We start from the raw sequence: 12,867 nt of genomic DNA on the forward strand, positions 1-12,867 counted from the left end.
TCCTAGTGCCGGTTTGAAGTTCCTGTAGTTTTCACTGTAAAACCGAGATGAAGCTTGTACCTCCCCATATATATGTATGGAGTGGAGTTTGCAAGTGAAAAGAAACTTTGTGTTCCCTACAAGCTAGGTGAAGGACGGCTTTCACACACACTTATCACTCAGAACTGAGCATGTGGAGAGACGTTCGTTCATCTAGCACAAAGGGAACGGTTTGCAGGAGAAACTTTTCCTCTGGTTTCTCAGTCTGTTTCCTAGTGCCGGTTTGAAGTTCCTGCAGTTTTCACTGTAAAACCGAGTTGGAGCTAGTAACTCCCCATATATATGTATGGAGTGGAGTTTGCAACTGAAAGAAACTTTGTGTTCCCAACAAGCTAGGTGAAGGACGGCTTTCACACACACTTACCTCTCAGAACTGAGCATGTGGAGAGACGTTCGTTCATCTAGCACAAATGGAACATGTTTCAGGAGAAACTTTTACTCTGGATTGTCAGTCTGTTTCCTAATGCCGGTTTGAAGTTCCTGCAGTTTTCACTGTAAAACCGAGTTGGTGCTAGTACCTCCCCATATATATGTATGGAGTGGAGTTTGGAAGTGAAAAGAAACTTTGTGTTCCCAACAAGTTAAGTGAAGAACGGCTTTCAAACACACTTATCCCTCAGAACTGAGCATGTGGAGAGACGTTCGTTCATCTAGCACAAAGGGAACGGGTTGCAGGGGAAACTTTTACTCTGGTTTCTCAGTCTGTTTCCTAGTGCCGGTTTGAAGTTCCTGTAGTTTTCACTGTAAAACCGAGATGAAGCTTGTACCTCCCCATATATATGTATGGAGTGGAGTTTGCAAGTGAAAAGAAACTTTGTGTTCCCTACAAGCTAGGTGAAGGACGGCTTTCACACACACTTATCACTCAGAACTGAGCATGTGGAGAGACGTTCGTTCATCTAGCACAAAGGGAACGGTTTGCAGGAGAAACTTTTCCTCTGGTTTCTCAGTCTGTTTCCTAGTGCCGGTTTGAAGTTCCTGCAGTTTTCACTGTAAAACCGAGTTGGAGCTAGTAACTCCCCATATATATGTATGGAGTGGAGTTTGCAACTGAAAGAAACTTTGTGTTCCCAACAAGCTAGGTGAAGGACGGCTTTCACACACACTTACCTCTCAGATCTGAGCATGTGGAGAGACGTTCGTTCATCTAGCACAAATGGAACATGTTTCAGGAGAAACTTTTACTCTGGATTGTCAGTCTGTTTCCTAATGCCGGTTTGAAGTTCCTGCAGTTTTCACTGTAAAACCGAGTTGGTGCTAGTACCTCCCCATATATATGTATGGAGTGGAGTTTGGAAGTGAAAAGAAACTTTGTGTTCCCAACAAGTTAAGTGAAGAACGGCTTTCAAACACACTTATCCCTCAGAACTGAGCATGTGGAGAGACGTTCGTTCATCTAGCACAAAGGGAACGGGTTGCAAGGGAAACTTTTACTCTGGTTTCTCAGTCTGTTTCCTAGTGCCGGTTTGAAGTTCCTGTAGTTTTCACTGTAAAACCGAGATGAAGCTTATACCTCCCCATATATATGTATGGAGTGGAGTTTGCAAGTGAAAGAAACTTTGTGTTCCCTACAAGCTAGGTGAAGGACGGCTTTCACACACACTTATCACTCAGAACTGAGCATGTGGAGAGACGTTCGTTCATCTAGCACAAAGGGAACGGGTTGCAGGAGAAACTTTTCCTCTGGTTTCTCAGTCTGTTTCCTAGTGCCGGTTTGAAGTTCCTGCAGTTTTCACTGTAAAACCGAGTTGGAGCTTGTAACTCCCCATATATATGTATGGAGTGGAGTTTGCAACTGAAAGAAACTTTGTGTTCCCAACAAGCTAGGTGAAGTACGGCTTTCACACACACTTATCTCTCAGAACTGAGTATGGGGAGAGACGTTCGTTCATCTAGCACAAAGGGAACGGGTTGCAGGAGAAACTTTTACTCTGGTTTCTCAGTCTGTTTCCTAGTGCCGGTTTGAAGTTCCTGCAATTTTCACTGTAAAACCGAGTTGGAGCTTGTACCTCCCCATATATATGTATGGAGTGGAGTTTGTATCTGAAAAGAAACTTTGTGTTCCCAACAAACTAGGTGAAGGACGGCTTTCACGCACACTAATCTCTCAGAACTGACCATGAGGAGAGACGTTCGTTCATCTAGCACAAAGGGAAGGGGTTTCAGGAGAAACTTTTACTCTGGTTTCTCAGTCTGTTTCCTAGTGCCGGTTTGAAGTTCCTGCAATTTTCACTGTAAAACCGAGTTGGAGCTTGTACCTCCCCATATATATGTATGGAGTGGAGTTTGCAAGTGAAAAGAAACTTTGTGTTCCCAACAAGCTATGTGAAGGACGGCTTTCACACACACTTATCTCTCAGAACTGAGCATGTGGAGAGACGTTCGTTCATCTAGCACCAAGGGAACTGGTTGCAGGAGAAACTTTTACTCTGGTTTCTCAGTCTGTTTCCTAGTGCCGGTTTGAAGTTCCTGCAGTTTTCACTGTAAAACCGAGTTGGAGCTAGTACCTACCCGTATAAATATATGGAGCGGAGTTTGCAACTGAAAAGAAACTTTGTGTTCCCAACAAGCTAGGTGAAGGACAGCTTTCACACACACTTATCTCTCAGAACTGAGCATGTGGAGAGACGTTCGTTCATCTAGCACAAAGGGAACGGGTTGCAGGAGAAACTTCTACTCTGGTATCTCAGTCTGTTTCCTAGTGCCGGTTTGAATTTCCTGCAGTTTTCACTGTAAAACCGAGTTGGAGCTAGTACCTACCCATATAAATATATGGAGCGGAGTTTGCAACTGAAAAGAAACTTTGTGTTCCCAACAAGCTAGGTGAAGTACGGCTTTCACACACACTTATCTCTCAGAACTGAGCATGTGGAGAGACGTTCGTTCATCTAGCACCAAGGGAACTGGTTGCATGAGAAACTTTAACTCTGGTTTCTCAGTCTGTTTCCTAGTGCCGGTTTGAATTTCCTGAACTTTTTACTGTAAAACCGAGTTGGAGCTAGTACCTCCCCATATATATGTATGGAGTGGAGTTTGCAACTGAAAAGAAACTTTGTGTTCCCAACAACCTAGGTGAAGGACGGCTTTCACACACACTTGTCTCTCAGATTTGAGCAGGTGGAGAGATGTTCGTTCATCTAGCACCAAATGAACGGGCTGCAGGAGAAACTTTTACTCTGGTTTCTCAGTCTGTTTCCTAGTGCCGGTTTTAATTTCCTGCAGTTTTCACTGTAAAACCGAGTTGGAGCTAGTACCTACCCATATAAATGTATGGAGTTGAGTTTGCAACTGAAAAGAAACTTTGTGTTCCCAACAAGCTAGGTGAAGGACGGCTTTCACACACACTTATCTCTCAGAACTGAGTATGGGGAGAGACGTTCGTTCATCTAGCACAAAGGGAACGGGTTGCAGGAGAAACTTTTACTCTGGTTTCTCAGTCTGTTTCCTAGTGCCGGTTTGAAGTTCCTGCAATTTTCACTGTAAAACCGAGTTGGAGCTTGTACCTCCCCATATATATGTATGGAGTGGAGTTTGGAAGTGAAAAGAAACTTTGTGTTCCCAACAAGTTAAGTGAAGAACGGCTTTCAAACACACTTATCTCTCAGAACTGAGCATGTGGAGAGACGTTCGTTCATCTAGCACAAAGGGAACGGGTTGCAGTAGAAACTTTTACTCTGGTTTCTCCGTCTTTTTCCTAGTGCCGGTTTGAAGTTCCTGCAGTTTTCACTGTAAAACCGAGTTGGAGCTAGTACCTCCCCATATAGATGTATGGAGTGGAGTTTGCAAGTGAAAAGAAACTTTGTGTTCCCAACAAGCTAGGTTAAGGACGGCATTCACACACACTTATCTCTCAGAACTGAGCATGTGGAGAGACGTTCGTTCATCTAGCACAAAGGGAACGGGTTGCAGGAGAAACTTTTCCTCTGGTTTCTCAGTCTTTTTCCTAGTGTCGGTTTGAAGTTCCTGCAGTTTTCCCTGTAAAACCGAGCTGGAGCTAGTACCTCCCCATATATATGTATGGATTGGATTTTGCAACTGAAAGAAACTTTGTGTTCCCATCAAGCTAGTTGAAGGACGGCTTTCACACACACTTATCTCTCAGAACTGAGCATGTGGAGAGACGTTCGTTCATCTAGCACAAAGGGAACGGGTTGCAGGAGAAACTTTTACTCTGGTTTCTCCGTCTGTTTCCTAGTGCCGGTTTGAAGTTCCTGCAGTTTTCACTGTAAAACCGAGTTGGAGCTAGTAACTCCCCATATATATGTATGGAGTGGATTTTGCAACTGAAAGAAACTTTGTGTTCCCAACAAGCTAGGTGAAGGACGGCTTTCACGCACACTAATCTCTCAGAACTGACCATGAGGAGAGACGTTCGTTCATCTAGCACAAAGGGAAGGGGTTTCAGGAGAAACTTTTACTCTGGTTTCTCAGTCTGTTTCCTAGTGCCGGTTTGAAGTTCCTGCAATTTTCACTGTAAAACCGAGTTGGAGCTTGTACCTCCCCATATATATGTATGGAGTGGAGTTTGCAAGTGAAAAGAAACTTTGTGTTCCCAACAAGCTATGTGAAGGACGGCTTTCACACACACTTATCTCTCAGAACTGAGCATGTGGAGAGACGTTCGTTCATCTAGCACCAAGGGAACTGGTTGCAGGAGAAACTTTTACTCTGGTTTCTCAGTCTGTTTCCTAGTGCCGGTTTGAAGTTCCTGCAGTTTTCACTGTAAAACCGAGTTGGAGCTAGTACCTACCCGTATAAATATATGGAGCGGAGTTTGCAACTGAAAAGAAACTTTGTGTTCCCAACAAGCTAGGTGAAGGACAGCTTTCACACACACTTATCTCTCAGAACTGAGCATGTGGAGAGACGTTCGTTCATCTAGCACAAAGGGAACGGGTTGCAGGAGAAACTTCTACTCTGGTATCTCAGTCTGTTTCCTAGTGCCGGTTTGAATTTCCTGCAGTTTTCACTGTAAAACCGAGTTGGAGCTAGTACCTACCCATATAAATATATGGAGCGGAGTTTGCAACTGAAAAGAAACTTTGTGTTCCCAACAAGCTAGGTGAAGTACGGCTTTCACACACACTTATCTCTCAGAACTGAGCATGTGGAGAGACGTTCGTTCATCTAGCACCAAGGGAACTGGTTGCATGAGAAACTTTAACTCTGGTTTCTCAGTCTGTTTCCTAGTGCCGGTTTGAATTTCCTGAACTTTTTACTGTAAAACCGAGTTGGAGCTAGTACCTCCCCATATATATGTATGGAGTGGAGTTTGCAACTGAAAAGAAACTTTGTGTTCCCAACAACCTAGGTGAAGGACGGCTTTCACACACACTTGTCTCTCAGATTTGAGCAGGTGGAGAGATGTTCGTTCATCTAGCACCAAATGAACGGGCTGCAGGAGAAACTTTTACTCTGGTTTCTCAGTCTGTTTCCTAGTGCCGGTTTTAATTTCCTGCAGTTTTCACTGTAAAACCGAGTTGGAGCTAGTACCTACCCATATAAATGTATGGAGTTGAGTTTGCAACTGAAAAGAAACTTTGTGTTCCCAACAAGCTAGGTGAAGGACGGCTTTCACACACACTTATCTCTCAGAACTGAGTATGGGGAGAGACGTTCGTTCATCTAGCACAAAGGGAACGGGTTGCAGGAGAAACTTTTACTCTGGTTTCTCAGTCTGTTTCCTAGTGCCGGTTTGAAGTTCCTGCAATTTTCACTGTAAAACCGAGTTGGAGCTTGTACCTCCCCATATATATGTATGGAGTGGAGTTTGGAAGTGAAAAGAAACTTTGTGTTCCCAACAAGTTAAGTGAAGAACGGCTTTCAAACACACTTATCTCTCAGAACTGAGCATGTGGAGAGACGTTCGTTCATCTAGCACAAAGGGAACGGGTTGCAGTAGAAACTTTTACTCTGGTTTCTCCGTCTTTTTCCTAGTGCCGGTTTGAAGTTCCTGCAGTTTTCACTGTAAAACCGAGTTGGAGCTAGTACCTCCCCATATAGATGTATGGAGTGGAGTTTGCAAGTGAAAAGAAACTTTGTGTTCCCAACAAGCTAGGTTAAGGACGGCATTCACACACACTTATCTCTCAGAACTGAGCATGTGGAGAGACGTTCGTTCATCTAGCACAAAGGGAACGGGTTGCAGGAGAAACTTTTCCTCTGGTTTCTCAGTCTTTTTCCTAGTGTCGGTTTGAAGTTCCTGCAGTTTTCCCTGTAAAACCGAGCTGGAGCTAGTACCTCCCCATATATATGTATGGATTGGATTTTGCAACTGAAAGAAACTTTGTGTTCCCATCAAGCTAGTTGAAGGACGGCTTTCACACACACTTATCTCTCAGAACTGAGCATGTGGAGAGACGTTCGTTCATCTAGCACAAAGGGAACGGGTTGCAGGAGAAACTTTTACTCTGGTTTCTCCGTCTGTTTCCTAGTGCCGGTTTGAAGTTCCTGCAGTTTTCACTGTAAAACCGAGTTGGAGCTAGTAACTCCCCATATATATGTATGGAGTGGATTTTGCAACTGAAAGAAACTTTGTGTTCCCAACAAGCTAGGTGAAGGACGGCTTTCACACACACTTATCTCTCAGAACTGAGCATGTGGAGAGACGTTCGTTCATCTAGCACAAAGGGAAAGGGTTGCAGGAGAAACTTTTACTCTGGTTTCTCCGTCTCTTTCCTAGTGCCGGTTTGAAGTTCCTACAGTTTTCACTGTAAAACCGATTTGGAGCTAGTAACTCCCCATATATATGTATGGAGTGGATTTTGCAACTGAAAGAAAATTTGTGTTCCCAACAAGCTAGGTGAAGGACGGCTTTCACACACACTTGTCTCTCAGAACTGAGCATGTGGAGAGACGTTCGTTCATCTAGCACAAAGGGAACGGGTTGCAGGAGAAACTTTTACTCTGGTTTCTCAGTCTGTTTCCTAGTGCCGGTTTGAAGTTCCTGCAGTTTTCACTGTATAACCGAGTTGGAGCTAGTACCTCCCCATATAGATGTATGGAGTGGAGTTTGCAAGTGAAAAAAAACTTTGTGTTCCCAACAAGCTAGGTGAAGGACGGCTTTCACACACACTTATCTCTCAGAACTGAGCATGTGGAGAGACGTTCGTTCATCTAGCACAAAGGGAACGGGTTGCAGGAGAAACTTTTCCTCTGGTTTCTCAGTCTGTTTATTAGTGCCGGTTTGAAGTTCCTGCAGTTTTCACTGTAAAACCGAGTTGGAGCTAGTAACCCCCCATATATATGTATGGAGTGGAGTTTGCAACTGAAAGAAACTTTGTGTTCCCAACAAGCTAGTTGAAGGACGGCTTTCACACACACTTACCTCTCAGAACTGAGCATGTGGAGAGACGTTCTTTCATCTAGCACAAATGGAACATGTTTCAGGAGAAACTTTTACTCTGGATTCTCAGTCTGTTTCCTAATGCCGGTTTGAAGTTCCTGCAGTTTAACCTGTAAAACAGAGTTGGTGCTAGTACCTCCTCATATATATGTATGGAGTGGAGTTTGCAATTGAAAAGAAACTTTGCGTTCCCAACAAGCTAGGTGAAGGACGGCTTTCACACACACATATCACTCAGAACTGAGCATGTGGAGAGAGGTTCGTTCATCTAGCACAAAGGGAACGGGTTGCAGGAGAAACTTTTCCTCTGGTTTCTCCGTCTGTTTCCTAGTACCGGTTTGAAGTTCCTGCAGTTTTCACTGTAAAACCGAGTTGGAGCTAGTAACTCCCCATATATATATATGGAGTGGAGTTTGCAAATGAAAAGAAACTTTGTGTTCCCAACAACCTAGTTGAAGGACGGCTTTCACACACACTTATCTCTCAGAACTGAGCATGTGGAGAGACGTTCGTTCATCTAGCACAAAAGGAACGGGTTGCAGGAGAAACTTTTACTCTTGTTTCTCAGTCTATTTCCTAGTGCCGGTTTGAAGTTCCTGCAGTTTTCACTGTAAAACCGAGTTGGAGCTAGTACCTCCCCATATATATGTATGGAGTGGAGTTTGGAAGTGAAAAGAAACTTTGTGTTCCCAACAAGCTAGGTGAAGGACGGCTTTCACACACCTTATATCTCAGAACTTAGCATGTGGAGAGACGTTCGTTCATCTAGCACCAAGGGAACGTGTTGCAGGAGAAACTTTTTCTCTGGTTTCTCAGTCTGTTTCCTAGTGCCGGTTTGAAGTTCCTGCTGTTTTCACTGTAAAACCGAGTTGGTGCTAGAACCTCCCCATATATATGTATGGAGTGGAGTTTGGAAGTGAAAAGAAACTTTGTGTTCCCAACAAGTTAAGTGAAGAACGGCTTTCAAACACACTTATCTCTCAGAACTGAGCATGTGGAGAGACGTTCGTTCATCTAGCACAAAGGGAACGGGTTGCAGGGGAAACTTTTACTCTGGTTTCTCCGTCTGTTTCCTAGTGCCGGTTTGAAGTTCCTGCAGTTTTCACTGTAAAACCGAGTTGGAGCTAGTACCTCCCCATATAGATGTATGGAGTGGAGTTTGCAATTGAAAAGAAACTTTGTGTTCCCAACAAGCTAGGTGAAGGACGGCTTTCACACACACTTATCTCTCAGAACTGAGCATGTGGAGAGACGTTCGTTCATCTAGCACAAAGGGAACGGGTTGCAGGAGAAACTTTTCCTCTGGTTTCTCAGTCTGTTTCCTAGTGCCGGTTTGAAGTTCCTGCAGTTTTCACTGTAAAACCGAGTTGGAGCTAGTAACTCCCCATATATATGTATGGAGTGGAGTTTGCAACTGAAAGAAACTTTGTGTTCCCAACAAGCTAGTTGAAGGACGGCTTTCACACACACTTATCTCTCAGAACTGAGCATGTGGAGAGACGTTCGTTCATCTAGCACAAAGGGAACGGGTTGCAGGAGAAACTTTTACTCTGGTTTCTCCGTCTGTTTCCTAGTGCCGGTTTGAAGTTCCTGCAGTTTTCACTGTAAAACCGAGTTGGAGCTAGTACCTCCCCATATAGATGTATGGAGTGGAGTTTGCAAGTGAAAAGAAACTTTGTGTTCCCAACAAGCTAGGTGAAGGACGGCTTTCACACACACTTATCTCTCAGAACTGAGCATGTGGAGAGACGTTCGTTCATCTAGCACAAAGGGAACGGGTTGCAGGAGAAACTTTTCCTCTGGTTTCTCAGTCTGTTTATTAGTGCCGGTTTGAAGTTCCTGCAGTTTTCACTGTAAAATCGAGTTGGAGCTAGTAACCCCCCATATATATGTATGGAGTGGAGTTTGCAACTGAAAGAAACTTTGTGTTCCCAACAAGCTAGGTGAAGGACGGCTTTCACACACACTTACCTCTCAGAACTGAGCATGTGGAGAGACGTTCTTTCATCTAGCACAAATGGAACATGTTTCAGGAGAAACTTTTACTCTGGATTCTCAGTCTGTTTCCTAATGCCGGTTTGAAGTTCCTGCAGTTTTCACTGTAAAACCGAGTCGGTGCTAGTAACTCCTCATATATATGAATGGAGTGGAGTTTGGAAGTGAAAAGAAACTTTGTGTTCCCAACAAGTTAAGTGAAGAACGGCTTTCAAACACACTTATCTCTCAGAACTGAGCATGTGGAGAGACGTTCGTTCATCTAGCACAAAGGGAACGGGTTGCAGGGGAAACTTTTACTCTGCTTTCTCAGTCTGTTTCCTAGTGCCGGTTTGAAGTTCCTGCAGTTTTCACTGTAAAACCGAGTTGGAGCTAGTAACTCCCCATATATATGTATGGAGTGGAGTTTGCAACTGAAAGAAACTTTGTGTTCCCAACAACCTAGTTCAAGGACGGCTTTCACACACACTTATCTCTCAGAACTGAGCATGTGGAGAGACGTTCGTTCATCTAGCACAAAGGGAACGGGTTGCAGGAGAAACTTTTACTCTTGTTTCTCAGTCTGTTTCCTAGTGCCGGTTTGAAGTTCCTGCAGTTTTCACTGTAAAACCGAGTTGGAGCTTGTACCTCCCCATATATATGTATGGAGTGGAGTTTGCAAGTGAAAAGAAACTTTGTGTTCCCAACAAGCTAGGTGAAGGACGGCTTTCACACACCTTATATCTCAGAACTTAGCATGTGGAGAGACGTTCGTTCATCTAGCACCATGGGAACGTGTTGCAGGAGAAACTTTTTCTCTGGTTTCTCAGTCTGTTTCCTAGTGCCGGTTTGAAGTTCCTGCTGTTTTCACTGTAAAACCGAGTTGGTGCTAGAACCTCCCCATATATATGTATGGAGTGGAGTTTGGAAGTGAAAAGAAACTTTGTGTTCCCAACAAGTTAAGTGAAGAACGGCTTTCAAACACACTTATCTCTCAGAACTGAGCATGTGGAGAGACGTTCGTTCATCTAGCACAAAGGGAACGGGTTGCAGGGGAAACTTTTACTCTGGTTTCTCAGTCTGTTTCCTAGTGCCGGTTTGAAGTTCCTGTAGTTTTCACTGTAAAACCGAGATGAAGCTAGTACCTCCCCATATATATGTATGGAGTGGAGTTTGCAAGTGAAAAGAAGCTTTGTGTTCCCAACAAGCTAGTTGAAGGACGGCTTTCACACACACTTATCTCTCAGAACTGAGCATGTGGAGAGACGTTCGTTCATCTAGCACAAAGGGAACGGGTTGCAGGAGAAACTTTTACTCTTGTTTCTCAGTCTGTTTCCTAGTGCCGGGTTGAAGTTCCTGCAGTTTTCACTGTAAAACCGAGTTGGAGCTAGTACCTCCCCATATATATGTATGGAGTGGAGTTTGCAAGTGAAAAGAAACTTTGTGTTCCCAACAAGCTAGGTGAAGGACGGCTTTCACACACCTTATATCTCAGAACTGAGCATGTGGAGAGACGTTCGTTCATCTAGCACCAAGGGAACGTGTTGCAGGAGAAACTTTTTCTCTGGTTTCTCAGTCTGTTTCCTAGTGCCGGTTTGAAGTTCCTGCAGTTTTCACTGTAAAACCGAGTTGGAGCTAGTACCTCCAAATATACATGTATGGAGTGGAGTTTGCTTCTGGAAAGAAACTTTGTGTTCCCAACAAGCTAGGTGAAGGACGGCTTTCACACACACTTATCTCTCAGAACTGAGCATGTGGAGAGACGTTCGTTCATCTAGTACAAAGGGAACGGGTTGCAGGAGAAACTTTTTCTCTGGTTTCTCAGTCTGTTTCCTAGTGCCGGTTTGAAGTTCCTGCAGTTTTCACTGTAAAACCGAGTTGGAGCTAGTACCTCCCCATATATATGTATGGAGTGGAGTTTGCAAGTGAAAAGAAACTTTGTGTTCCCAACAAGCTAGGTGAAGGACGGCTTTCACACACCTTATATCTCAGAACTGAGCATGTGGAGAGACGTTCGTTCATCTAGCACCAAGGGAACGTGTTGCAGGAGAAACTTTTTCTCTGGTTTCTCAGTCTGTTTCCTAGTGCCGGTTTGAAGTTCCTGCAGTTTTCACTGTAAAACCGAGTTGGAGCTAGTACCTCCAAATATACATGTATGGAGTGGAGTTTTCTTCTGGAAAGAAACTTTGTGTTCCCAACAAGCTAGGTGAAGGACGGCTTTCACACACCTTATATCTCAGAACTTAGCATGTGGAGAGACGTTCGTTCATCTAGCCCAAAGGGAACGGGTTGCAGGAGAAACTTTTTCTCTGGTTTCTCAGTCTGTTTCCTAGTGCCGGTTTGAAGTTCCTGCAGTTTTCACTGTAAAACCGAGTTGGTGCTAGAACCTCCCCATATATATGTATGGAGTGGAGTTTGGAAGTGAAAAGAAACTTTGTGTTCCCAACAAGTTAAGTGAAGAACGGCTTTCAAACACACTTATCTCTCAGAACTGAGCATGTGGAGAGACGTTCGTTCATCTAGCACAAAGGGAACGGGTTGCAGGGGAAACTTTTACTCTGGTTTCTCAGTCTGTTTCCTAGTGCCGGTTTGAATTTCCTGTAGTTTTCACTGTAAAACCGAGATGAAGCTACTACATCCCCATATATATGTATGGAGTGGAGTTTGCAAGTGAAAAGAAACTTTGTGTTCCCAACAAGCTAGTTGAAGGACGGCTTTCACACACACGTATCTCTCAGAACTGAGCATGTGGAGAGACGTTCGTTCATCTAGCACAAAGGGAACGGGTTGCAGGAGAAACTTTTACTCTTGTTTCTCAGTCTGTTTCCTAGTGCCGGTTTGAAGTTCCTGCAGTTTTCACTGTAAAACCGAGTTGGAGCTAGTACCTCCCCATATATATGTATGGAGTGGAGTTTGCAAGTGAAAAGAAACTTTGTGTTCCCAACAAGCTAGGTGAAGGACGGCTTTCACACACCTTATAACTCAGAACTGAGCATGTGGAGAGACGTTCGTTCATCTAGCACCAAGGGAACGTGTTGCAGGAGATACTTTTTCTCTGGTTTCTCAGTCTGTTTCCTAGTGCCGGTTTGAAGTTCCTGCAGTTTTCACTGTAAAACCGAGTTGGAGCTAGTACCTCCCCATATATATGTATGGAGTGGAGTTTGCAAATGAAAAGAAACTTTGTGTTCCCAACAAGCTAGGTGAAGGACGGCTTTCACACACACTTATCTCTCAGAACTGAGCATGTGGAGAGACGTTCGTTCATCTAGCACAAAGGGAACGGGTTGCTGGAGAAACATTTACTCTGGGTTCTCAGTCTGTTTCCTAGTGCCGGTTTGAAGTTCCTGCAGCTTTCACTGTAAAACCGAGTTGGAGCTAGTACCTCCCCATACATATGTATGGAGTGGAGTTTGCAACTGAAAAGAAACTTTGTGTTCCCAACAAGCTAGGTGATGGACGGCTTTCACACACACTTATCTCTCAGAACTGAGCATGTGGAGAGACGTTCG

This window comes from Camelus dromedarius, chromosome 16 (genome assembly GCF_036321535.1).
Source record: "Camelus dromedarius isolate mCamDro1 chromosome 16, mCamDro1.pat, whole genome shotgun sequence".
NCBI lineage: Eukaryota > Metazoa > Chordata > Mammalia > Artiodactyla > Camelidae > Camelus > Camelus dromedarius.